We start from the raw sequence: 26611 nt of genomic DNA, 5'->3' as shown, positions 1-26611 counted from the left end.
ATGAAAAAGTATCAGGGTCCATACAAACGTATGTTTGAAGCCAAATCTAGTTTGGCTAACGTATTTTTGCTCTGAATGTATTCTGACAACTTCAAACCAAACATGCCCTTGATGTTGTTGTTTCTTTTGTATGGTTGGGGAAGAAAAGGGAGGGAAATGCTGCCAAATTTGTATTTTCTAGCATTACTGATCTGTTGCCATTTGGAAAATGCATATATATAATGTGTTGAAGTGTTACTACTTCGATTGTTACGCTGGCTTTTGCAAATATTAGGAAAATAAGCATTTGGAAAGGGAAATCATCCGACTTATTACCATTTGAAAGATGTTAGCTTTCTTCATCACGAACCTTTTCTGGAAGAACATAGAACAATTAAAGTGCATGACAGAAAAATAAAGAAGAAGCAAAGGAAAACTACGAATGTGCAGAGAGGCTACGGGAGAAAACACCAAAACCAAAAATAGATATGATTATTCGGCAGAGGTTTTGTTGTTTTTTTGTGTGACTCAATTTATATCATGTAGCTGGTGAATTTTTCCAGTTTATTTGATTTTTCTATGTATTATAGGTACCCAAGATTTGCGAATGCCCTAGTAGAATTGGACGAATCTCTTACAATGGTGCATCTCTTTGCAGCATTACCTGCGCCAGAGAGCAATAAAATTGATGTACAGCTTGTACACAAATGTCGAAGGTATATAATACTTGGAATTTGTGTAAATTTTGATCATTATGTGTAATTTCTACATTTCCTCTAAGAAAGTGAAAATTTGAAAACAGTAATATCCTATCTTCTTAATTTATTTATTTCTGCTTACCTGTATGCTAGATTGGCACATGGATGGTAAGCGTTCATATCTCGTACTCACAAGTTCAGGAAAACATTTGTATTTGTGAAAGGTATCAATTGTGGCATCTGTAAAGTTTATAATAAGACTGTTGACATTTTACTAATATCCTTGACTTCATAATGAATTGCTACAGCCTCTTCTTCGGCTTGTAATCATTCTATAAACCTGGAGTATCCTACTAGGCTTGATACTCGGTTGGAAGCTTTTGCAGCAGGTACCATTTTATTAACTTAGAAACTTGAATTTCTGTAGATACTCTATTAGTCTACTGATCAATTAATTGTCTTCTCAAACTGTAGATCTATATGCACTGTCAAGATATGCCAATGCGACCAAACCCTCTGGACTGATATTTGAAGCTTCTCAGTTTGATGAATGTAAACAAGTGAAGTCTGAACTAAGACTTGCTCAACTTCACCACCAACTTCTTTCTAATGAACCTGGTGCACTGATGCACCTGGTTGAGGACTTAGCAGTTGAATATTGTTTTATCTTGGTTTTCGGGTGTCAAACATTGATTACGTTTGAACCTTTTTAACCGGTGATATCTCATTTTTTCTTGGGAAGGGAAAAATAAGCAAAACCCTTGAGAATCGAGGTCCGGGAGTTATTTTCGCTACGGGAAGGTGTTAGGCACCCATAACGACTATAGTATCCTATAGGAACCGTCTTTAATTTCTACGCGCGCGCTTTATTTTTAAATGCTATTTTGAAATGATATTTACACCTAAGAATGTTCTAAGTGAAGAATTGGAGGGAGAAGAATGTTTTTGGATTTTTATTTTAGTTGAATTGAAGGAATTTTTGTTCCTTGCCTACGTACCCGTTTAAGGGATCAAATCCACCGTAGTTCTCTTCCAAAAAGGGTTTTTGTTTTTGTTGGTTGATTTTAAGTTTGAAAATTGGAATTTTGAAGAATAGAAAGAGGCCTCAAGGGCATGAGAATATGAAATTGTGAGGTTGAATTAGTCATTTGCAAAATGTGGTCTAAACATGATTAGAGTTCATTGAAATTTGATTAAGAAAATGAAAAGGGAAAATTCAATGGGATTTTGATCCCAAGGTTTATTATGAAAAAGAGTTTGAGTGAAGTTTGTTCATATTTTTTTGGAAAATGATTTTTTCTAAGTATAAATCATAGGCATTCATCTAAACATACAATCCTAAACATATATCTAAACATGCATATTCTAGCTATTTATCTTAAGTGAAGTGGGTGCATGTGTCGGTGCTTGTGTCGGTGTACATTATTAGAGTCCATTGTCCATATTACATCATTGGCCTAGATACATTCTATGGTCTTGCAAGAAATTAAAAATTGCATGAAGTAAAATATTACAAAAGCTCCTAAGTATTACATTCTAAGCCTTGGTACAAATTAGATTGCAAGGAAAATAGAGATGAATATGGGATGAAATGGGAATGCTTATGAAATACATGAGACATGAAATGAAATGGTTAGTAATATAAGGCACAAAATGATAGAAGAGATAGGCAAGAAATATTAAGCAAATCAAAGAGAATTAGCACTAAAAAGTGGCAAAGACATGCCTAAAATCTACCATGATATGAAAGCAAGATCATGACCTATAATTTTCATGTCCTTGCGAATTTCCAAAGGGTTTTATTTCAGCATATGACATGAAAATCACAAGGCCACATCAAGCTTCCAAAGTTTTGGCATACTTTAGACCTATTTTGCACTAATTTTGCACATAGTAATATTCAAACAAATCACAACACAAGAAAGTAATATCATACACTACAAACAGCACCAAATATTCCAGATCAATAACAAATAATGCCCCAAAATTACTCTTCAAGCACCAATTATCATGAGCCGAAATATTGGAATTAAAATGTGCAAAAAGACTTCACAAAATATGATAAAAAACAACACAAATCACTCACAACTTCACATGTATGTTTTCTAACAATTTTCAACATGAAAAAGGTCACAAGAAACAAGTCTTAATCACTCAAAACAAATGTAAAAGAAATCGCAAGGTTTTTACAAGTTCTTCATCAAGACTTTCAACAAAAATTAAAGAAAAAACAATAAACCAAAGTAAAAATAATTCTCCAGTATTTCTTGATCAATCTTGACATGCAATATGTCAAAATTGATCAAAAAGTACAAAGAAAATTATAGGAATTTTTCCAGAATTTTTAAAGGACTTTTTGAACATGCAGAGGTGCAATTAGCAAAATGTAACACACATACGCAGGAAAGGGAGGTGCATATAGCAAAATGGAAAATGAAACAAAAAAAGCGTTGGGCTTAAGAGCTGGAGCGGGTTAGTGTTGGATTATATGGGCATAAAGCATTGATATGGGTTATGGCAAGTAGTATTAGTAAAGAAACTCACGTACAGGGAACAAAAACAATTGAAGCAATTTTCTTTCTCTCTAAAACACGGTTCCCTCTCTTCTCTCTCAAATTTTTTTTGAAAACAATATCAAGAACACATCATAATCTTCATCTCCCTCACCTACCTCACCGGAAAATATATGAACATCGCCGGAAAATTCATCAACTCGCCGGAAACTTCATCTTCTCCGGCGAGAAGTGCAGATTCCGGCGAGTCCCAAAACGCTCCGATCTAAACGAATCTTGCAATTTCGGAACCGGTTTTTATTTCTCTATTCGAATTCGAGCAGGCTTTTCAAAATTAAATCAAGAACAACCTAAATCTAACACGAACAGATTTGCGAACAAATCAAAAGAAATGAAGAGGAGCAGCGATACCTCTTGGAGCTTCCAATTCGAAGTTCTTCGCGAATCGTTTTCCTTTGTTCTTGATTCCGTTCTTCCTTCTTCTTTCCTTGCTTCAAATTCAATTCTGGCTTTTGCTTTGTGTTTGAATGTTTGTGTGGTAAAGGAAAACGAAAATGGATGTGTTGGTGATGGATTATGATGATGATGATTGTTGTTAGTTGAAGGTGATGATGAAAGTTTGGTTATGGAGGATTCAAGGTTGTTGTGGTGGTTATGGAGGTTAGAGGAGTTAGTTAGGGTGGAGGAGAAAGTTTGTTGTGGTGGTTGAAAGTTGGTTGTGGTGGTGGAAGTGGTGAAAAAAAAAAAAAAGTGGTTATGGTGGTGGTGATGAGTGGCCACGTGAGAGAGAAGAGAAGAGGGAAAGAGGAAAAAATTGTTTTGTGATTTTTTTGTGAAATTTGTAAAAAATGATTGGTGTTGAAAAATTGACCATGACTTTGACTTATATAGGTGATGAAAGGGATGCTTGGACCAATGAGGAAATGCCACATGGACTAAGTAGTAACAAATTCTTAAGGACCAATAGCATTTGGACACATGGCACTTGGACTCTAACAAACTTAAAAGGGATTAAAATGCAAATAACAAAAGTACAAGGACCAAAATGAAAATTAAAACTAAAATTGAATTGAAAAAGTAAATTGAAAATTAACGTAAAGCGAGACGATTAAAAACAACAAAGCAGATTAGAGATTTTACGTGAAATGACCAAAATGCCCCTGGGGGCTAAAACGACCAAACATGACTCAGATACAAATTTTAAAATGAATTTTTAACAGGGAATTGAAGCAAGAATTTATACAAGCGAATTAAAAGACTCAGAGACAATTTTAAGAGTTTAAACAGCGTTTTGACATATGAAAAGACTAAAATGCCCCTAGGGGCTAAACTGACTCAAAATGACTTCAAATGCAATTTTTGAAATGGGTTTTGACATAGAATTGAAATGAAGACTTATTCAAACTATTTGAAAGGACTCAAACAAATTTTTAAAAGACTGAAAGAAATTTTAACATAGGAAATGACTAAAATACCCTTGCATGTGAATTTTACAAATAACTTTGAAATAAAATGCAGAGAAAGATGTAATTGATCAGAGACAAATCAAATGACTTATAATGCAAGAAAAGAAGAATTGTATAAGTATTTTTAGGTCCAAAATTAGGGTACAACAGCTGCCCCTATTTAAGTTTCTTTGTCCGGAGAGTCAAGAGACGAGGTCTTTGACTTGACGGGACGAAGATACTTAAATATTAACATTCGCACTGTTTTTGGACGTAAAAATACGCTTTCAGATTTTCAAAATTATGAATGCCATGCAGTATTTGATTATGAATGCAAGACAAACGGCTGGAGTCCATGGAACATGTCATGTCACTGGGGATTCAGATAGACATTGACAGGGTGGACAAACCAGAGGATAGAAAGTAAGGTACAAGTTGTTCTTTGGATCGAACTTGACACTTGACCGAGAGATACAAACAAGAGATAGGTACAAGCTGTTCTTGGGATCGAACTTGGCACTTGACCGGAAGCACGGACATATAGGCAGATACAAGCTGTTCTTTGGATCGAACTTGACACTTGATTGAAAACACAAACAGATAGGCAGACACAAACTGTTCTTTGGATCGAACTGGCCGTTTGGCCGGAGATATAGACAAAAGGGTTGATACAAACTGTTCTTTGGATCGAACTTGCCGCTGGATCATCACCACATCATGTGGGTAGGTGCAAACTGTTCCTTTAGATCGAACTTGCCGTTTGACCGATAACAAAGCATAAGCTGGGTACAAACTGTTCTTTTAGATCGAACTTGCCGTTTGACCGATAACAAAGCATAAGCTGGGTACAAACTGTTCTTTTAGATCGAACTTGTCGTTTGTCCGGAAGCATAGGTATATAAGCAGGTACAAGTGGTTCTTTTTTGGATCGAACCTGGCACTTGACCAGTAACAAGATACAAATTGAAAGTCTGGTTTAACAAGATACCAATCGAGGGTAAATTGTCATTGACTCGACCTGAAAATAGACATGACCATTTTTGTTGGCCCAAGAGCAAATTGAGAGTGAATTGACATTGATTTGAATTGAATTGAAAGTTGACATTGAAAGAGAGATTGAGAATTTGAGATTGAGCAGAGACATAGACATAGACATTGGATTGAGAGTTGAAATTGAAAGAGACATTGGAAATTGAAATTGGATTGAGACATAGACATTGACATTTGAATGGGAAAGTTGCAATTGACATTGAATTGGAAAGTTGCAATTGACATTGAATTGGATATTGGAATTGTATTGAAAATTGACATTGACATTGACATTGAGATTGGATTGAAATTGGATTGGGAATTGACATTGACATTGAAATTGGATATTGACATTTGACATTGAAATTGCTTCGAATTGACATTGAGTTGAATTGAAATTGGAAATTGCTTCGAATTTGAGATTGAATTGAATTTGACATTGGAGTTTGAGAGTTGAGATTGCATCGAATTTGACAGTTGAAATGATTTGAAATTGAGATTGGAAAGTTGAGATTGCATCGAATTGGACAATTGAAGTTGAATTTTGACAGTTGGAATTGAAATTGAAATTGAAATTGAGTTTGACAGTTGAAATTTGGATTGAATTTGACGATTGAGAGTTGGATATGCAACATGTATGTATGGTATAACAAGATTATTGGATGTATGAGCACTTGAGATGCATGACTATGCATGTATGAATGCTTGAAATGCATGATTGGTTGGCAGTTTGACAAGGAAGTTTCACAGAGATAGACAAAACATTGGAAGATTGGGCACGTAGTGGCTCGTGCTGCAATATATTCACAGGGGAAAACCTCTTTGGAGAGACCGTCGTTGAGAAACGTATCGAAACCATGGCTGAGGGCAATAAAACTTGTAAAGGAGGGATCCTTGGAGGGTTCTTGGATACAGGTCGTCGTTACTAGGCGTGTCAGTGCTGGGTGAACATTGGATGTTCGCATCTGTGGTCAATGCTTTTCAATATTTTCCTCATTTTTCATTTTTCAATCCCATTTTTGCCTGAACCGCCCTTTCGGGTTTTCGATTCACCGGGGAGTAAGATTCTTTTCATTGCCCCATTTTTGCCTGAATTGCCTTCATAGGTTGTCAATCAGCGGGGTGCTCATTTTTGCCTAAGCCGCCCTTTCGGGTTTTCAACTTAGCGAGCTTCTTATTTTCATTTTTTCCATTTTTTCATTTTCATTCTGTTTTTTCATTCTTGCTATTGACCACAGATCATCCTGGGGAGTAACCTGCTTGTAACATGTATTGAAATAGGCATTGATAGACATTTACTCATGCATGTTTCATTGAAATGTACCCTATTGCTCAGGTTTGCTTTCAAAATAGACAGCAAAAGATTTTTTAGTTTTCAAAAAGATGCTTGTTTCAGGCATTGACATTATCAAATAGCAAAGAGATATTTCGTATACAGCATTGAAAGTAGAAAGAAAAATAGAGTTTCAAACAATAGCACAGGCTCAAATTGATGTAGAAGAGTGAGGGTCAGCCAAAGGCATGACTCCACGGATTTACAAAGCTTGGAAAATGGTAATCTTATTGGCTGGCGATACATTGAACACGATGACCGCTACATTTCATAGAAATTTTGAATTCACAAGTACAGAAACCTCTGATGAAGACGATCATTGGCAGTTGCAGATGCCCCAAAGGGGTGATGGTGATTTGCCAGATATAGTTACTTGTCTTTTATTGTCAACCTCATTTTTGCATGAACCGCCCTTTCGGGTTTTCGGCTCATCGAGGCGCTCATTCTTGCCTGAGTTACGTACAATCTCAGCGAGCTCTTTCATATTCATTTTTTTTTTGTCCCTAACTTTTGCCTGGATCGCCCTTTCGGGTTTTCGACCCACCGGGAAGCGCATTTTTGCCTAGGCCGCCCTTTCGGGTTTTCGACCTACCACGCTGTTCTTTTCTTTCTAGACAAAGTATTTCTTGACTATATCGGCATTGACAGGATTTGGAAGCTCAACACCATCCATGTGTGTAAGAATCAAAGCACCACCAGAGAAAGCCTTCTTGACAACATAAGGACCTTCATAGTTAGGTGTCCCCTTGCCCCTTGGGTCGGGTTGCTGGCTTATCCTCCTTTTCAATACAAGTTCGCCTTCCTTGAATTCTCGAGGTCGGACTTTCTTGTCAAAAGCATTCTTCATTCGCACTTGATACAACTGTCCATGAGCCATAGCATCTATATGTTTCTCTTCAATCAGGTTCAATTGGTCGTACCGACTTTGACACCATTCAACCTCAGTCAACTTTGCTTCCATGATCACTCGAAGAGATGGAATCTCCACTTCCAGAGGGAGAACTGCTTCCATACCATATACCAGAGAGAAGGGGGTTGCCCCGGTTGAACTGCGCACTGTAGTACGGTAACCATGCAAGGCAAAAGGTAGCATTTCATGCCAGTCTTTGTAAGTAGTGACCATCTTCTGAACAATCTTCTTGATGTTCTTGTTAGTGACCTCAACTGCACCATTCATCTGAGGTCTATAAGGAGAAGAGTTGTGATGTTCGATTTTGAATTCTTCACATAAAGCTTGCGTCATACTATTGTTCAGATTGGAACCATTGTCAGTGATGATCTTGTTGGGAACACCATATCGACAGATGATGTTATTCTTGATAAACTTGACAACCACTTGCTTGGTTACATTTGCATAGGAAGCAGCTTCAACCCACTTGGTGAAATAGTCAATTGCCACTAGGATGAAACGATGTCCATTGGAAGCTTTTGGTTCAATTCTTCTGATCATGTCAATGCCCCACATAGAGAAAGGCCATGGGGAAGAGATAACATTGAGGGTATGTGGAGGCACATGAATCTTGTCAGCATAAATTTGACATTTGTGGCATCTTTTAGCATGTTTGTGGCAGTCACGCTCCATGGTTATCCAGTAATAGCATGGGTCTCAACAATTTTCTTGACATAGTGTGACCCGAAGCATGGGTCCCAAAAGTACCATCATGTACATCATGCATCAATTTCTCAGCTTCTTGTTTGTCAACACATCTCAGCAGAACCATATCATAGTTCCTCTTGTATAGGATTTCTCCGTCCAGAAGGAATCTGCTAGCCCATCTTCTTAAAGTCTTTTTATCCCTGTTGGAAGCACCAGATGGATATTCATGATTCTGCAAGAATTGTTTGATGTTGTAATACCAAGGCTTTTTATCATTCACATCTTCATCAGCTTGATCTGGCATATTTTCAATAGTAAACACATGAGCGGGTCTATCAAGACGTTGTACTTTGATTACAGGCACATCATTCCAGTGATTGACACGAAACATGGAAGACAAGGTAGCAAGAGCATCAGCCATCTGATTTTCATCCCGAGGGATGTGGTGCAGCTCAACTTTTGTAAAGTATGTCAACAGACGTCTTGCATAGTCACGGTATGGGATCAACTTCTCATGATGAGTCTCCCATTCACCTTTTATCTGATTAATAACAAGTGCAGAATCTCCATAGATGTCAAGGTGTTTAATTCTCATATCAAGGGCTTCTTCAATGCCCAAGATGCATGCTTCATATTCAGCTATGTTGTTTGTGCATTCAAAAGTTATTCGAGCAGTGAAAGGAATGTGGTGCCCCTGCGGAGTTACAATGATGGCCCCAATTCCTTTACCATAAGCATTAACAGCACCATCAAACACCAATCCCCATTTGCTATTGGGGTCCGGCCCTTCATTGATCAGTGGTTCTTCACAGTCTTTTGCTTTCAGATACATAATCTCTTCATCAGGGAAATCAAATTTAATTGGCTGGTAATCATCCAGAGGTTGACAAGCAAGATGCTCCGCGAGGACACTTCCTTTGATTGCTTTCTGAGCTTTGTACACAATATCATATTCAGACAACAACATCTGCCAACGTGCAATCTTTCCAGTAACAGCAGGCTTCTCAAAGATGTGCTTGATTGGATCCATTCGGGATATCAACCAAGTTGTATGATTCACCATATAATGACGCAGGCGTTTGGCAGCCCAAGCTAAGGCACAACAAGTCTTTTCAAGCATTGTGTACCGAGTCTCACAGTCGGTGAACTTCTTGCTCAGATAGTAGATAGCATGCTCTTTCTTACCAGTATCATCTTGTTGACCGAGAACACAACCCACAGAATCATCTAACACTGACAGATACATAATCAAAGGCCTTCCTTCCACTGGTGGGACAAGGATAGGTGATTCCAACAGGTCTTCTTTAATGCTATCAAAAGCTTCCTGACATTCATCATTCCATACGACAGGCTGATTCTTTTTGAGCAATTTGAAAATTGGACCACAAGTAGTAGTCATATGAGATATGAATCTTGAAATATAATTCAGACGTCCGAGGAAACCTCTGACTTGTTTTTCAGTTTGAGGGGCTGGCATTTCTCTGATGGCTCGGACTTTGTCTGGATCAACTTCAATGCCTCTTTGGCTGACAATGAAGCCTAGCAATTTTCCAGATCTTACACCGAATGTGCACTTGTTAGGATTCAACCGCAGCTTGTACTTTCTCAGTCTTTCAAACATCTTCTTCAAATACACAATATGCTGCTCTTCATCACTTGACTTCACAATCATATCATCAACATATACTTCAATCTCTTTGTGAATCATATCATGAAACAGAGTTGTCATACCTCTTTGATAGGTAGCACCAGCATTTATCAGGCCGAACGACATCACTTTATAACAGAACGTTCCCCACGGAGTAATGAAGGACGTCTTTTCTCTGTCTTCAGGTGACATTCGTATCTGGTTGTAGCCAGAGAAACCATCCATGAAGGAGAACACTTTGGATTGAGCAGTACTGTCAACAAGCACATCAATATGAGGCAATGGGAAGTTATCTTTTGGACTAGCTTTGTTCAGATCTCTGTAATCAACACACATTCGAACTTTCCCATCTTTCTTTGGCACTGGTACAATGTTGGCAATCCACTCAGGATATTCAGCTGTCATGAGGAAACCCGCATCAATTTGCTTCTGTACCTCAGCCTTGATCTTAAGAGCCATGTCTGGACGAGACCTTCTCAATTTCTGTTTGACAGGAGGACATTCAGGTCTTGTCGGTATCCGATGTTCCACAATCTTGGGATCTAGACCCGGCATATCTTCATAGGACCATGCAAAGACATCTGGATAATCATGGAGAAGCTGAGTAATCTTCCTTTTCACTTCTGGCTCAAGTGCAGCACCGATCTTGATCTCTCGCTTGTTCTCTTCAGTATTCAGGTTGATAAGCTCAATCTCTTCCTGGTGAGGCTGAATGGCTCTTCTTTCTTGCTCAAGCAGTCGAGTGATCTCATACGGTATCTCTTCATCATCTTCCTCATCTTCAGCTCCATATACAGGGAATTCAAAATTTGGAGGAACCATAGGGTCACTGTGTTCAACGAGTTTATTATGGTTCAATCTGCATAATATGATTGGGATGATTTTAGAAAAATGTTTTTCATGCAGATTTTTGAAATTAATAAGAAAATACAGATGTTTTGGTTTTTTCTGGCATTACCATTATTTCCAAGAAAAAGGCACTAAAAAGTAAAAGAAACCAAGAGTCGTGAGAAAAACGACAACTTTTATTGATAACGGCAATGCCGAAACAAACACGCCCTTACAATGATATCACTTTCGCCTTGGGCAGAGCGAAAGGATTTTTATTTTGAAAACGAGGAAAACATGAGCAACAAGACACATTACATGGAAGCATGCATGACTAAAGGAACATCAATGGCCTCCCAATTTCTCACAGTGCCTCCTGGTACAACAAATGTAGGGACATAACTACTCTCAGCAGCATCTTCAGCAATAGCATTGATAAACCCAGCACTGTAGAAAGTTCCTGTTGAAATGCCTGAGGTTGGGGAGAATCCAAGGCCCTCTTTACGCTTGTTTTCCAGAATCTGAATCACTTTGCCCCAGCCGGCGGCTTGCCCTTCTTGAACAGCCTTCTGGGCGTCTTTCAATGAGGCCATACTAGTACCAACCCTTCGGGGTTCTGCACCCTCAACGGTCAAGCCTTGAAACGACTTCCCTTCAGCGGACCCTGCTTCAACACAAGAGAAAGATGATACTTGGCTAACCAGAAATGCCTCTTCACCATGTACAGTGACAATCTTACCGTTCCTCATGAACTTGAGCTTTTGATGCAAAGTAGAAGTGACTGCTCCAGCGTCATGAATCCACGGCCTTCCGAGGAGACAGCTGTAAGAAGCATTGATGTCCATGACTTGGAAAGTAATCTGAAATGTCTCAGGACCAATGGTAATCGGCAAGTCTACTTCCCCAAGAACATCCTTGCGGGATCCATCAAAAGCTTTAACCAGATAGCTGCTACCCCTCAGAGAAATTCCATGATGACTCAATTGCCTTAGTGTGGATTCAGGCATTACATTCAGAGACGATCCAGTGTCCACCAACACGTTGGATATCATGTCAGATCTACAATGCACCGAGATATGTAGAGCCAAGTTGTGGTGTTTCCCTGCTTCGGGGAGTTCGTCGTCACCAAACCCTAAGTTGTTGCAGGCAGTAATATTACTCACTATCCCATCAAACTGATCCACAGAGACTTCGTGGTCAACATAAGCTTGCTCCAGTATTTTCATTAACACTTTCCTATGAGCCTCTGAGCTCATGAGCAGAGACAGGATGGATATCTTTGACGGGGTTTGCAGCAGCTGGTCAACAATCTTGTAGTCGCTCTTCTTGATAAGCCTCAGAATTTCATCCAGATTAGACTCTTCAATAGATTGGCCTGATGGGCCGGGGTTCTTGTCAACAGGAGGAGCAACTGGTGGTGTTATTGTGGCAATAGGTGTCACCACCTTCTTTTGAAACAAGGGTGGACGGACTTTTCCGCTTCTCAGAGTTGTAATTTCACCGGCAACATTGTCAACCATAGCTGGGGATACCAGAGGCACTTCCACTCCATTCTCGACCATGGTTGCATTGTATTTGTAAGGAATTGCTTTGGTAGAGGTATATGATACCGGACCAGGTAACCTGATCACCAAAGGCTCAACATCCCTTGTCTGAGATACATTTTTAACAGGAGAGTCATGGAACACTGGCACAATCACACATACATCACCAGCGATCAAATGTTTGTCATCCATCAGACCCTGGATATCATCTTGCACAACACGACAGCCCATGGGATTCCGAAGACATTCTGAACAAGAAATATGATCATGTTTGAAAAGAGAAGCCTGGCAGAGCTTGACATGTAACGGCACCAAGGGAGTGACAACATTGCGGACATCCAATATGGGCCCTTCCTGAGGAACAGGGATTCCTTCGAAAGCCTCGATCATGTTGACAGCAGCATGGTTTGGAAGTGGATTGTCAAGAACATGAGGAACACTATTCTCAAAGGTCAACCTTCCTTTTTCTATCAGATCTTTCACAATATACTTCAAAGCATAGCAACCCTCAGTATCATGGCCTTGAGCACCCTGATGGAATTCACATGTAAGATCATGCCGGAACCTGGGAGGCAATGGATTAGGCGGAGGTTTGCCTGGTCTAGTGACACAGTGTCCTTTAGCAAGTAAAGTTGGGAGCAGCTCCGCATATCGCATTGGTATTGGTGGAAAAGAAGGTCTGGGTCGGGGACCCTGTTGTTGCTGCTGTTGCTGTTGAGCAGGAGGCTGTACTTGTTGAGCAATGGCATTGACGGGCACTGGTGGTTGACCCGGCGGCAGAGGATACTGCTGATAGAATGGCGGGAAGAAAGGATGTTGAGAGTATTGCAAGTACTGATAAGGCAGAGGTAATTGTGTAGCAGCTGCAGATGGATTGCCAGATACCATCCCTACTTCAGATTCTTTCCTCTTATGGTGGCCATTACCATACTTCTTTGGTGCACTGGTCGAAGATTCACCCTTCTCGAGGACAATGATACCCTCTCTGACAGCCTCCTCTAGACGAGTTCCCATGGTAACCATATCAGAGAAGTTGTTTGGAGCTGAGACTATCATCCTTTCTTTATATTCCTTCTTCAGAGTCTTCAGGAATGTCTGTGTTAATTCTTCCTCATCAAGTCGAGGAGAGACACGGGCAGCTGCCCCTCTCCATCTCTGGGCATACTCACGGAATGTTTCATCTGACTTCTGAGACAGAGCCTTGAGAGAGTCTCTATTTGGTTTCAGACGGGTATTGAATTCATAATGACTTTCAAAAGCAGTAGCGAGTTCCTCAAAAGTATGGATGTTGTCTTTGCTCAAACTAGTGTACCAATCTGCTGCATCATCTGTCAAGCTACTCTGAAAGCAGTGGATCATCAGTGCATCATTATCTGCGTAATTAGCCATCTTTCGGACATACCGGATGACATGGTTGTGTGGACAAGAAGTTCCATTGTATTTGTCAAATTCTGGCTCTTTGAATTTCTTAGGAACCTCGAATCGGGATACCAAGCATAGATCACGAGCTTTAGCAGGAACACCATTGTTTCCCCGGCTAACCTTGACTTCGCGGAGTTCTCCAGCCAACTCCTTTAACTGTCTCTTCATAGTTTCCATCGCGGGATCTTGTCCACGCGGAGTATCGACATCAATCACCTGTTGCACAGTGTGTACAATAGGGTCGGTAACAACAGTGGTTACTTGAGGCATAGCAGTGGATACAGGAATCTGTCCTTGACCAGCAAAACCAGAGACACCAGCAGCGGTATTAGGAGAATAATAAGCTGAGAAACCATAAGGACGGCCATTGGGCATAACAAACCGAGCATCGGTAGCCACAGTAGACAGTGGGATAGATGGAATTGTTTCAGTAGCAGCTGGAATAGATGTGGCTGGCTGTTCTTGTGCAGCCATCATAGCGGACATAGCGTCATGAGCCTTAGCCAAGTTTTCTTTCATAGCAGCCAATTCGGCACGGAGCTGAGCATTCTCTTCTTCAAAGTTAGCCATCATTCTTCTCTTGTGAAATCTTGTTTGATGAATTCTATCTGGTTGGTAGACTTTGCGAACACGAGCCACTTTTCAGACTGCGGCGGACAAAACCAGGAGACAATGAGCACGGGAAGCCATTTGTGACCGATGAATGATGCATATGATGCATGATATGCAAATGCAAAAAGACTCTTTTTTTGTCAGAAGACTTGTCAAAGTGGTTGTGAACATCACGGAGAAACACGGTTTTATTTGAAAATCTTGAGCAAAACTAGAAGTTTAGTTGAGATGGTATCACTTGGTGTTCACATCCGTGATGTTCAAAAGATGACTTGTCTAAGTCCTCCGATAAATGCATGGAAAAAAGTTTATGCATGTATGCATGTATGCATGAATGCATGATTATGTTCAAGTTCGGAGAAAACATGGTGGGTTGAAGTTCAAAGTCGAGGAGTCATGGGTGGACACGGTGTCCGGTGAAACTAGGGCTTTAGGATATAGTAACCGGGTTCTAAAAAGGTTCCCAAGTTGCAACCTCTCCGACGTATATCACGGTGTCACGAGACAACACTCGCTCCATGATTATCCGTGGAAGGTCTAACTTGAGTGTAGTATCGCGTGACGACTAAAACTCGAGACAACACTCGGTTTAGCCTCCGCACTACGTCCTAGAAAATGGCCATGGATGGGTTTGGTTATCTACGGTTCATAGCGTCATAGAACAATTAGAAGTAAAGTGCCTAAACGCGACAACACGCGCCGACAACATCACCCCCAAAATGCCTCAGCTATGTGGGATTGATCGCATAATCCAAAACACGAGGCAACCCCCGGAATGAATTGTCGATTATATCCCTCCTAAATCCAAAGTTCACTCAGCCCGGGTGCAGGACTTTTGATATTCTCACCCCACACGTTTGCAAGAATTTAAACATTTATTCACATAGGAAAGCAAGTAAAAGAAGCAAGTAAAAATGAAAGCGCAAGCGTGGAAATAAAGACTAGGCGTAACTCTCGAATGTCCCCAGTGAAGTCGCCAGCTGTTTTATCTTGGTTTTCGGGTGTCAAACATTGATTACGTTTGAACCTTTTTAACCGGTGATATCTCATTTTTTCTTGGGAAGGGAAAAATAAGCAAAACCTTGAGAATCGAGGTCCGGGAGTTATTTTCGCTACGGGAAGGTGTTAGGCACCCATAACGACTATAGTATCCTATAGGAACCGTCTTTAATTTCTACGCGCGCGCTTTATTTTTAAATGCTATTTTGAAATGATATTTACACCTAAGAATGTTCTAAGTGAAGAATTGGAGGGAGAAGAATGTTTTTGGATTTTTATTTTAGTTGAATTGAAGGAATTTTTGTTCCTTGCCTACGTACCCGTTTAAGGGATCAAATCCACCGTAGTTCTCTTCCAAAAAGGGTTTTTGTTTTTGTTGGTTGATTTTAAGTTTGAAAATTGGAATTTTGAAGAATAGAAAGAGGCCTCAAGGGCATGAGAATATGAAATTGTGAGGTTGAATTAGTCATTTGCAAAATGTGGTCTAAACATGATTAGAGTTCATTGAAATTTGATTAAGAAAATGAAAAGGGAAAATTCAATGGGATTTTGATCCCAAGGTTTATTATGAAAAAGAGTTTGAGTGAAGTTTGTTCATATTTTTTTGGAAAATGATTTTTTCTAAGTATAAATCCTAGGCATTCATCTAAACATACAATCCTAAACATACATCTAAACATGCATATTCTAGCTATTTATCTAAAGTGAAGTGGGTGCATGTGTCGGTGCTTGTGTCGGTGTACATTATTAGAGTCCATTGTCCATATTACATCATTGGCCTAGATACATTCTATGGTCTTGCAAGAAATTAAAAATTGCATGAAGTAAAATATTACAAAAGCTCCTAAGTATTACATTCTAAGCCTTGGTACAAATTAGATTGCAAGGAAAATAGAGATGAATATGGGATGAAATGGGAATGCTTATGAAATACATGAGACATGAAATGAAATGGTTAGTAATATAAGGCACAAAATAATAGAAGAGATAGGCAAGAAATATTAAGCAAATCAAAGAGAATTAGCACTAAAAAGTGGCAAAGACATGCCTAAAATCTACCATGATATGAAAGCAAGATCATGACCTGTAATTTTCATGTCCTTGCGAATTTCCAAAGGGTTTTATTTCAGCATATGACATGAAAATCACAAGGCCACATCAAGCTTCCAAAGTTTTGGCATACTTTAGACCTATTTTGCACTAATTTTGCACATAGTAATATTCAAACAAATCACAACACAAGAAAGTAATATCATACACTACAAACAGCACCAAATATTCCAGATCAATAACAAATAATGCCCCAAAATTACTCTTCAAGCACCAATTATCATGAGCCGAAATATTGGAATTAAAATGTGCAAAAAGACTTCACAAAATATGATAAAAAACAACACAAATCACTCACAACTTCACATGTATGTTTTCTAACAATTTTCAACATGCAAAAGGTCACAAGAAACAAGTCTTAATCACTCAAAACAAATGTAAAAGAAATCGCAAGGTTTTTACAAGTTCTTCATCAAGACTTTCAACAAAAATTAAAGAAAAAACAATAAACCAAAGTAAAAATAATTCTCCAGTATTTCTTGATCAATCTTGACATGCAATATGTCAAAATTGATCAAAAAGTACAAAGAAAATTATAGGAATTTTTCCAGAATTTTTAAAGGACTTTTTGAACATGCAGAGGTGCAATTAGCAAAATGTAACACACATACGCAGGAAAGGGAGGTGCATATAGCAAAATGGAAAATGAAACAAAAAAAGCGTTGGGCTTAAGAGCTGGAGCGGGTTAGTGTTCGATTATATGGGCATGGAGCATTGATATGGGTTATGGCAAGTAGTATTAGTAAAGAAACTCACGTACAGGGAACAAAAACAATTGAAGCAATTTTCTTTCTCTCTAAAACACGGTTCCCTCTCTTCTCTCTCAAATTTTTTTTGAAAACAATATCAAGAACACATCATAATCTTCATCTCCCTCACCTACCTCACCGGAAAATATATGAACATCGCCGGAAAATTCATCAACTCGCCGGAAACTTCATCTTCTCCGGCGAGAAGTGCAGATTCCGGCGAGTCCCAAAACGCTCCGATCTAAACGAATCTTGCAATTTCGGAACCGGTTTTTATTTCTCTATTCGAATTCGAGCAGGCCTTTCAAAATTAAATCAAGAACAACCTAAATCTAACACGAACAGATTTGCGAACAAATCAAAAGAAATGAAGAGGAGCAGCGATACCTCTTGGAGCTTCCAATTCGAAGTTCTTCGCGAATCGTTTTCCTTTGTTCTTGATTCCATTCTTCCTTCTTCTTTCCTTGCTTCAAATTCAATTCTGGCTTTTGCTTTGTGTTTGAATGTTTGTGTGGTAAAGGAAAACGAAAATGGATGTGTTGGTGATGGATTATGATGATGATGATTGTTGTTAGTTGAAGGTGATGATGAAAGTTTGGTTATGGAGGATTCAAGGTTGTTGTGGTGGTTATGGAGGTTAGAGGAGTTAGTTAGGGTGGAGGAGAAAGTTTGTTGTGGTGGTTGAAAGTTGGTTGTGGTGGTGGAAGTGGTGGAAAAAAAAAAGTGGTTATGGTGGTGGTGATGAGTGGCCACGTGAGAGAGAAGAGAAGAGGGAAAGAGGAAATTGACCATGACTTTGACTTATATAGGTGATGAAAGGGATGCTTGGACCAATGAGGAAATGCCACATGGACTAAGTAGTAACAAATTCTTAAATCCAATAGCATTTGGACACATGGCACTTGGACTCTAACAAACTTAAAAGGGATTAAAATGCAAATAACAAAAGTACAAGGACCAAAATGAAAATTAAAACTAAAATTGAATTGAAAAAGTAAATTGAATATTAACGTAAAGCGAGACGATTAAAAACAACAAAGCAGATTAGAGATTTTACGTGAAATGACCAAAATGCCCCTGGGGGCTAAAACGACCAAACATGACTCAGATACAAATTTTAAAATGAATTTTTAACAGGGAATTGAAGCAAGAATTTATACAAGCGAATTAAAAGACTCAGAGACAATTTTAAGAGTTTAAACAGCGTTTTGACATATGAAAAGACTAAAATGCCCCTAGGGGCTAAACTGACTCAAAATGACTTCAAATGCAATTTTTGAAATGGGTTTTGACATAGAATTGAAATGAAGACTTATTCAAACTATTTGAAAGGACTCAAACAAATTTTTAAAAGACTGAAAGAAATTTTAACATAGGAAATGACTAAAATACCCTTGCATGTGAATTTTACAAATAACTTTGAAATAAAATGCAGAGAAAGATGTAATTGATCAGAGACAAATCAAATGATTTATAATGCAAGAAAAGAAGAATTGTATAAGTATTTTTAGGTCCAAAATTAGGGTACAACAAATATGAAGAGGATCAAGATACAAGAGAATGTAAAAATTTCTTCAAAAATCTTATATTCTTCTTGATTAGGGAGGTAAGCCCTTTTGATAGTCTTGACAAACACAATTATTTGAAAGTATTGTTTCTGTCAATAATTGGGAATTATGAGACACATCATTTTCCTAATTTCATGTCATGTTTCTTTTCAAATTAAATTTATAAGAAAGTAAAAAAATTAATAATAATCTTATTAGACTTTTTTATTGATGCTATATCTCTTGAACTTATTTATGAAATATTTTATATGATTGATTGCTATGTCATTATTTGCACTGTTTTGGCCTAATTACTCAGGTAGAAAGGGAATCATTGCTTTTTGTTATTCCTGCGTTTGGTGGTACTGTTTCTTGGGAGGGAAAGGGGGTGCTTTTCGATGAATCTGACCAGAGCATTACTCAGCAGGTTTGTGATTTAGCATATCATCTTCTATGTGACATAACTTTTCAAGCTTTCCTTTTGTATTCACCAAAGTATTACTTTCATATGTTTAGATTGTTGACAGGGATGCGCAAGGCCATAGGTTTCAATCTAGATATTTGATTCTGTGAATGCACGCATAGTTTTGCCGACAGAAAGTTATAGGGTGGGAAGGTAATTTGTTTCCATTTACCGTGCTTATTGTTTTAGCAATCTTGGTGGGAGTGTTCTATATTATATTCTGAGAAAATCTGTGTTTTCTTCAAGGGATATCTTCTTGTCGAATCATAAATCCACACATCCTTTTTTCTTTTCATTTTGTTTGATTAATTTGTTTCTAAAAACTTAAAATGTTTCTTTTGTTAACAAGATTCCTCGATCTCACTTGTCATGTTTCGTTAACTACGATGATGAAGGCTACTTACCGAATCTGCAAAGACTATCAACCACTTGCAAGCTGCTGCCAGAGAGGAATTTCTTCTGCTTCGTAGTGCTGGAAAAGAAGATTCACCTCAGGGTGCTATTACATAAACCTGAGCAGATTCTAATGTTGAAAAAGAAACATCTGCCGGTGTGGTACAGACCAGAGAATCAACAACGAATGGCCAAAATGTCGATAATGATATGAGTTTACTTGTGATGTCTCATAAAAGTAGAAAGATATTGGAAACCATGAAGGTAAACATTTTCAATTTCTCCCACTTTATCCTCTGTATAAATGGTTGCAAAGTGATTGATGGGTTGAGTCCTTACAATTGGTTCTGAATTTCATCAACTTTGTTTATTACTTATTTTGTGGTAAATCCGTTATTCAGATATCTAAAAAGTGCAATCAGAATGAGACTGATCGCATAAAACAACGGAAAAGGAAAATAGACGAAGCTAAGGGTCAAAGAAGTTGAAGACTCTAGCTAAAAAAATTTACTTGTTAGGCACGGGCCGGGGGTCCTATATATTGTAGTTACAAATTTCACGGGATATCTTGCATAAATATTTTCCAGATGTCAAAACTTGACATCCGACAAAGTTTTACGGTTTCCAAAATTTAATCATTTGTTCTCTCTTCTTGGAATAAGACCAACATGAATGTGTGCAACTGCAATTGCAAACCACGTAATTTTATCTTAAGACTAATTTGATCATAATTTTTGTTGTATTTTGTCTAATACATGTCCATTTATATTTTTGTTCTTAACTCTTAGTTCTAACACTAAGTTGGTCTATAAATTTTGAACAAAGAAATATAACACTACAAATATAATTAACACATATTTTATTTAACAAGACAACTTGCTATCTTGTCACAAATATTACACCATATATTAATTAATTCTCTTCTCACTCAAGGGAAGGGAATTGATCAATGATTATTTATTTATGTAGGAGATGTTCAACAGAAACAAACACATTCCTCATTTTTGCAAGAACCACCATTCCAGCCTCCTACTCTCCTACAATCATTGTCACATTCTTCGTTGTCGCCAGATAAAACACCAATACATGGCTCCCTGAACCAAAGACACTCTTGGTTGCCAGATGAACCATTACATGGACCCCTGGACTTCTGATTTGGTGTCTCACAAGGCGCATTTTGCGCCACTACTTCTTCTGCAATTTCCAAAAGAACAATATTATTTTTATTAAGCAATATATTTTTAAGACTCCATAGTTAACAAAATTACTATTTTAAATTTCTTAATATTTGCAAATTTTTGCATGATAGAAAAACTTTTTTATTATTAGTATATTATGTTACATATGTTTGTTTGATATGTAATAAATACTATGATGAAAACATTAGCTAATTATTTCTCTTGAAGATAATTTTATAACAGAGTCAACCTTTTAGATTCCCGTTATTTATTTAAGAAACTCCTTCAGTTTAAAATTATAAGTTGTTTTGAAAGAAAAAATTGTCCCAAATTATATGTCGCATTACTATATGAGTGAAGCATTAATGTTACCTTTTCTATTACATCTCTATCTATTTATCACTCTCTCTTTTTTCAATTATTTAATGTATCTCTCTCATACTATTTATTAAGGACTATATTGTAAAACAACTAAAAATATCTCTTTTCCAAAAAAAATTAATTACATTTTTTAATACATGTGAAATGACCTAAACGTCATATAATTTGTAACGGAGGGAGTATAATTTTTAGGGATAAAGATATAGTAAATAGAAAAATAATTGTTACATCAAATTTAAGATTTGTTTTTATGTTTTCCTCCTTCAATTCTTAAGGAAAGAGGGCCATAGTGAAATATAATTTGATCGAGAGGTAAGTAAATTTTCCAAGATTACTTCAATTAGAATTTACAACCAAATTCTTTAAAATTCTTTATTATTAACTGAATCTCATTATCCACACATGATCCAAGTATTTAAAAATTTGATTGAAATAGTGTCAAGCAATCATGAATAAATATCTTTAATAATCCACACATGATCCAAGTATTTAAAAATTTGATTGAAATAGTGTCAAGCAATCATGAATAAATATCTTTAATAATGTGTCAATTTATAATTACTGAACTGATAAAATATTCTTTAAAAATTGTAAACATAAAAAAAATTAAACTCTAAATTATAGCTTGCATACATGTTTTTATTTTCTAATAAAAAGTATTGTAATTAAAATTGGTTTTATGAGTTAAAAATAATGACTGAAATACAAAATCATATCCCAAATTACTATAATATAAACTTACGAGCAGCTAAGAGAACAATGAGAAAGAAGCACAAGCTAGCTAGTGTTTTCCTCTCCATCACCTTTTTTTGTCTTCCAAAAAAATGTAAGTGGTTATGTGCTATCACATTGTAGATAGATGTAGCCAACTTATAGAACCCCAAAACTTAAAAAACTATTCCCACCATCAATTAAAATTGTGATCGGAACTATATTTAGTTACTAATCGTTGTTTGAAAAGTCACCATGAATGTGACCATCCCTAACAGGTTTCAAACTTTTAAGACTTGATACCTATTAGGTACTTCATTTGAGAAAAAAGTTTTTATGAGTCTAACAAAACTTAATGTCTCATTTAAAACTTCAATGTTAAGTAAGATCCACATTTTTTTAATATTGAAAAATTGAAATGTAGTGATATGAATTTATTTATAGTTGATTAGTGGGTACCATTTAAAAAATTTGTGTAAGATGTTGAGTTGAGTGATTGAATACTTATTAGATACTACTATTAAAAAATTATAAATGGGTGGTGTGTACACACATGAGACTCATTTAAGTATTATAAAATAAATGTCTTCATTGTGAATATTCTTGATAAAGTGATAAGACCGCATTTCTTACTTTACTAAATTGCTCCACAAATTAAGAATTTTCATTGTTTTTTATGGTTATGAGTATCAATAATCAATCAATAACTCTTACAAAAGAGAATAGTAATATTTTATTAGATCTGATATGTTTTCTTCCTTTCAAAGATCACATCAAATTCTTTAGGCTTATTATTAATTGGTCATTAGTCGGCCGAATAGTGAGTTTCCAAACTTATTTTTTATTCCAAACTCTCCTTATCACCTCTTCAAAACCTAGCAGGAAGCATTAGGGCTGACTCCATTTCTCAATTTGAATAGCAAATTTCTAAAACAATCCAAAATGAATTCCTTCCTATTCAAATCTTACATATCACCATCCAAATAATAATGTCACCAGAGGTTTTCAAGTCAGACTCTACACAAAATCTTGAAAATTTTATACTATTTGTTGAGCATGGTAATAAGTTCTACTTTAAATTGTTGGATTTATATATTTATGAATTACTTTTTTGAAGAAGTCCCAAACATCACCGGATCAACCTAAATGGTGTTCATGGATCTTATGAACTTGAGACCTTGATGGATCTTTCAAATCAATTCCTCCACATCTAAAACCTTAATGAAAAATACAAGATATTTACATACTGTCCAGATAGACCACTCAATAATATACCAAACCAGAAGAAAAGAAACTCCGCCTAAACTTATCTCTCCTAAGTAACCACAATTCCTCCACATACTTATGATGCTTACTTTTATCTACAAAAAACATAACCTAATAAACAACCTCAGCTGCACCCTTTATAATAATTTCAAGTATTACCCAGAAGCCACAGCATAAACCAAGCCATAAAAAGTTACTTTTTCATAAGGATAATGCAATGCAAGAAATAGAATAAATTTATATTTCTCTACTTTAAGTATAAAACTTAAATTAGGATAATCCAAGAAATACAATAAATTTCGACTTCTCTACTTTAAAAACGGGAAATGTTCAAAAGAAAATTCATCATACTGATTAAAGTTCATTTACATATATAATATTAAATAGATCCTTCAAACATCTAGTCTTTGATATGTCCACTGGTCCTCGTACTTCTGCCAGTCATACATCTAATTTTAATTATAGCCATTGTAATTTCTTTGGATCTTTCTATTGTTCACAAAAAAAGGATAATACTCGCAACACCATGTAAATGTTATTAACATTTGGGTACAAATTGTTCATCAATCAATACACATAATTCTGATTTTTGTTGTTATTTATGATTTTCTTTATATGTTGTATGGTAAGCAAATCAGTAGCTTATAGTATATCTATGGTGTCTAATATAAATCATACCGGGCCAAAGTTTTATTTTTATTTTTTGAAACAACATATAAATTATGGGAAATGCTTATTTTTACAAACAGTAAAAACAAGAATTGCAAGAATAGATCTCTACCGTTATTTACACCAACTAACTGGTGAATTCTGCCAAACAAGAGATTAACAGTTTCAATATTTTTTTAACACACCGACAAGTGTTCATTCTTGCGTTTAGTTTATGAAAATCTTCGTAAGAAATAGAACGACTTGTATATTACACATGTTTTTAGTTTTGTCCATATCGTGTTGCTATCGGTTTATGATGACCATTGACTTGGTACTTCTGGTCCGGATGCATTAGCTTAGTTCTCGCTGCAAATTATTGTTCACCCATATTCAGTTTGTAACAAATTGACAAAGAGTTATTGTACTGTTTTACTTATACTTTGTTCATTGAATACAAATTGAGATAATTATAATTTGTACCAATACCATTGGTCCCAAAGTTACAATTGTTTAAGTTAATTTGTAACAAGTTGAACTGTTTTCTTAAACTGCAGCCCTTGACTTGGAAAGATGAAATCACTTTGTTCATTGAATACTCAAATCTGTGAACACGTAACAAACTTCCAACCTTGGAAGCTAGTTGTTTCATTTTTTAATGAATGAATTTGTCATTGGGTTAGGTGAAGTAGTAGCATTAATCTATAAAATTAAGTAGAAACATTAATATCAAAACAAGAATATTATGATTGTCAAAAGTCTTCTATGCCAACAAGCACAATTTTATTGTAAACTAGGCATGAAGGTTGTTACATCCAAACACATCAACCATTCAGATATATAGCGTTAAATTAGAGGTTTTACGCGCAGAACATACCAAGTTCACAAAAAAAGTCTTAATCCAATTCGACAGGGATAAAAGAGACGCTAATTTCATAACTAAAACTCAAATGATAAAATATTGCATACACAACCGATTTGAACTCGCGATTTATAAATTCTCAACACCCCGTTTGAGCAATACGGCCACAAATAATGGCAGCTCGCTGTAGGATATGACAACAGCATGTTGGAATCAGTTTAATGTCCAGGTCAATGATTTTGAGAATGAAGGAGTGACGATTGCAACAACTTGCTTTCGGGACCACAATGGGTGGCTTATTTTAGTAAGGACGGAGAGACAATATGCTAAACTTTCGACTATCGAAGGAGAAGCGGTTGTGTTACACAAAACTCTGAGGTGATGCAGGCTTCCAGCAGAGGCTTTGCGGTTAATTTTGAATATGATTCACAAATTCTAGTGATTGCTATATACTCAAATCATATGAACAACTCTGAGTTTCGCACAATAATTATTGGTGTTGCATCTGTAAAATGGCAAATAAATATATACCATCACAAAAGAACAGAAAAACATCAATAAAAGTATACAAGAGGTAGTTTTCAGTTTCAAAAACTTAAAAAACCAACAAACCAAAGATCTAAGAGTGTGTTTGGATAGAGGATTTGAAAATTCAAAGGAATTTGAAATTCTAAGGAATTCAAATGCTTCAATTGAATTCCTTTCATTTTCAAAATTCATTGTTTGGATAAAGTGAATGAATTCCTTCATTTTCAAAATTCATTGTTTGGATGACAAAGTAATTGAATTCCTTTCTTTAATTAAATTTTATTTCTTATATTTTCTTCCATTTTTAAACTAATTAACTGAAAAACTCCTAAACAACTAATTAATTTAATTTTTTTCTGTCATAATTTATTAAATTTCTTGACTCGATTTTGTTTTTTTTTTTTTTACAATCATTCACTTCTTTTAATAACTGAAACAAAATAATTAATTTTTCTTCCCTAATAATTTCTTCTATTAAACATTTGGTATATTATACATGAATTATTAGCAAAATCAAGTGAAATGGAAACAAATTTGCATTATTCATTAAAACGTGACTTATAAGAATAGAAAAATATTTAAACAAAAAAAATTTCGCCAATATTTGTATTATAAGAGTTGTAAGTACACATATAATCCACGTGTCTAATATTTTTCACCACTTCGAAAATGACATTTAAAAAGATAACCAATGTATCTAGATGTTATTTTACTCGTCGTAGACAATGTCTATAGACAAGTATAGACTAGAAATAACTAATAAATGTAATAATCCCCACAACAAATGCGGTATACACAAGTATAGTAATTAAGTCCAATTGTAGTTGTCATCCTTCTATTTTCACAAGTCCACTTATAGTCGTCATCCTTCAATCATCAACTACACAAATCAAAACATAGTTAGAACCAATAGTACAGACCAAAGATAATTTCAGGAGCAAGTCTCAAAATACCCCTAACTAAGTCAAGTAACTCTTGGAAAGTTGGTCATTGTGAGTGATCAGGACAGTTCATCAAAACTCATATAATTGAGATAATACAAAATATTATGGAATGATTGCAACTTTAAAAGATAGCCAACCAACAAAATTAAAAATCATGTCATGGCATCTCATGTATCAGATTACA

The 26611-nt window shown here is 36.4% G+C and overlaps 1 long non-coding RNA gene and 1 pseudogene across 1 annotated transcript; one reads left to right on the top strand and one right to left on the bottom strand.

The window, feature by feature from the left end:
* LOC146913295 (pescadillo homolog) lies at positions 1 to 20634 on the top strand (annotated as a pseudogene).
* Positions 20635 to 20739: 105 nt separating this feature from the next.
* On the bottom strand, positions 20740 to 22483 carry LOC146913294 (uncharacterized). The gene is made up of 2 exons (XR_015013371.1): positions 22211 to 22483; positions 20740 to 21103 (listed from the first exon to the last, which is right to left on the bottom strand). It is a non-coding gene; the product is annotated as an uncharacterized LOC146913294 (long non-coding RNA).
* Positions 22484 to 26611: the final 4128 nt, after the last annotated feature.

Source organism: Medicago sativa, chromosome 6, assembly GCF_051527215.1.
Source record: "Medicago sativa cultivar Bolivia chromosome 6, Bolivia_mono, whole genome shotgun sequence".
Taxonomy (NCBI): Eukaryota; Viridiplantae; Streptophyta; class Magnoliopsida; order Fabales; family Fabaceae; genus Medicago; species Medicago sativa.
This window is presented reverse-complemented; position numbering and strand designations above follow the sequence as displayed.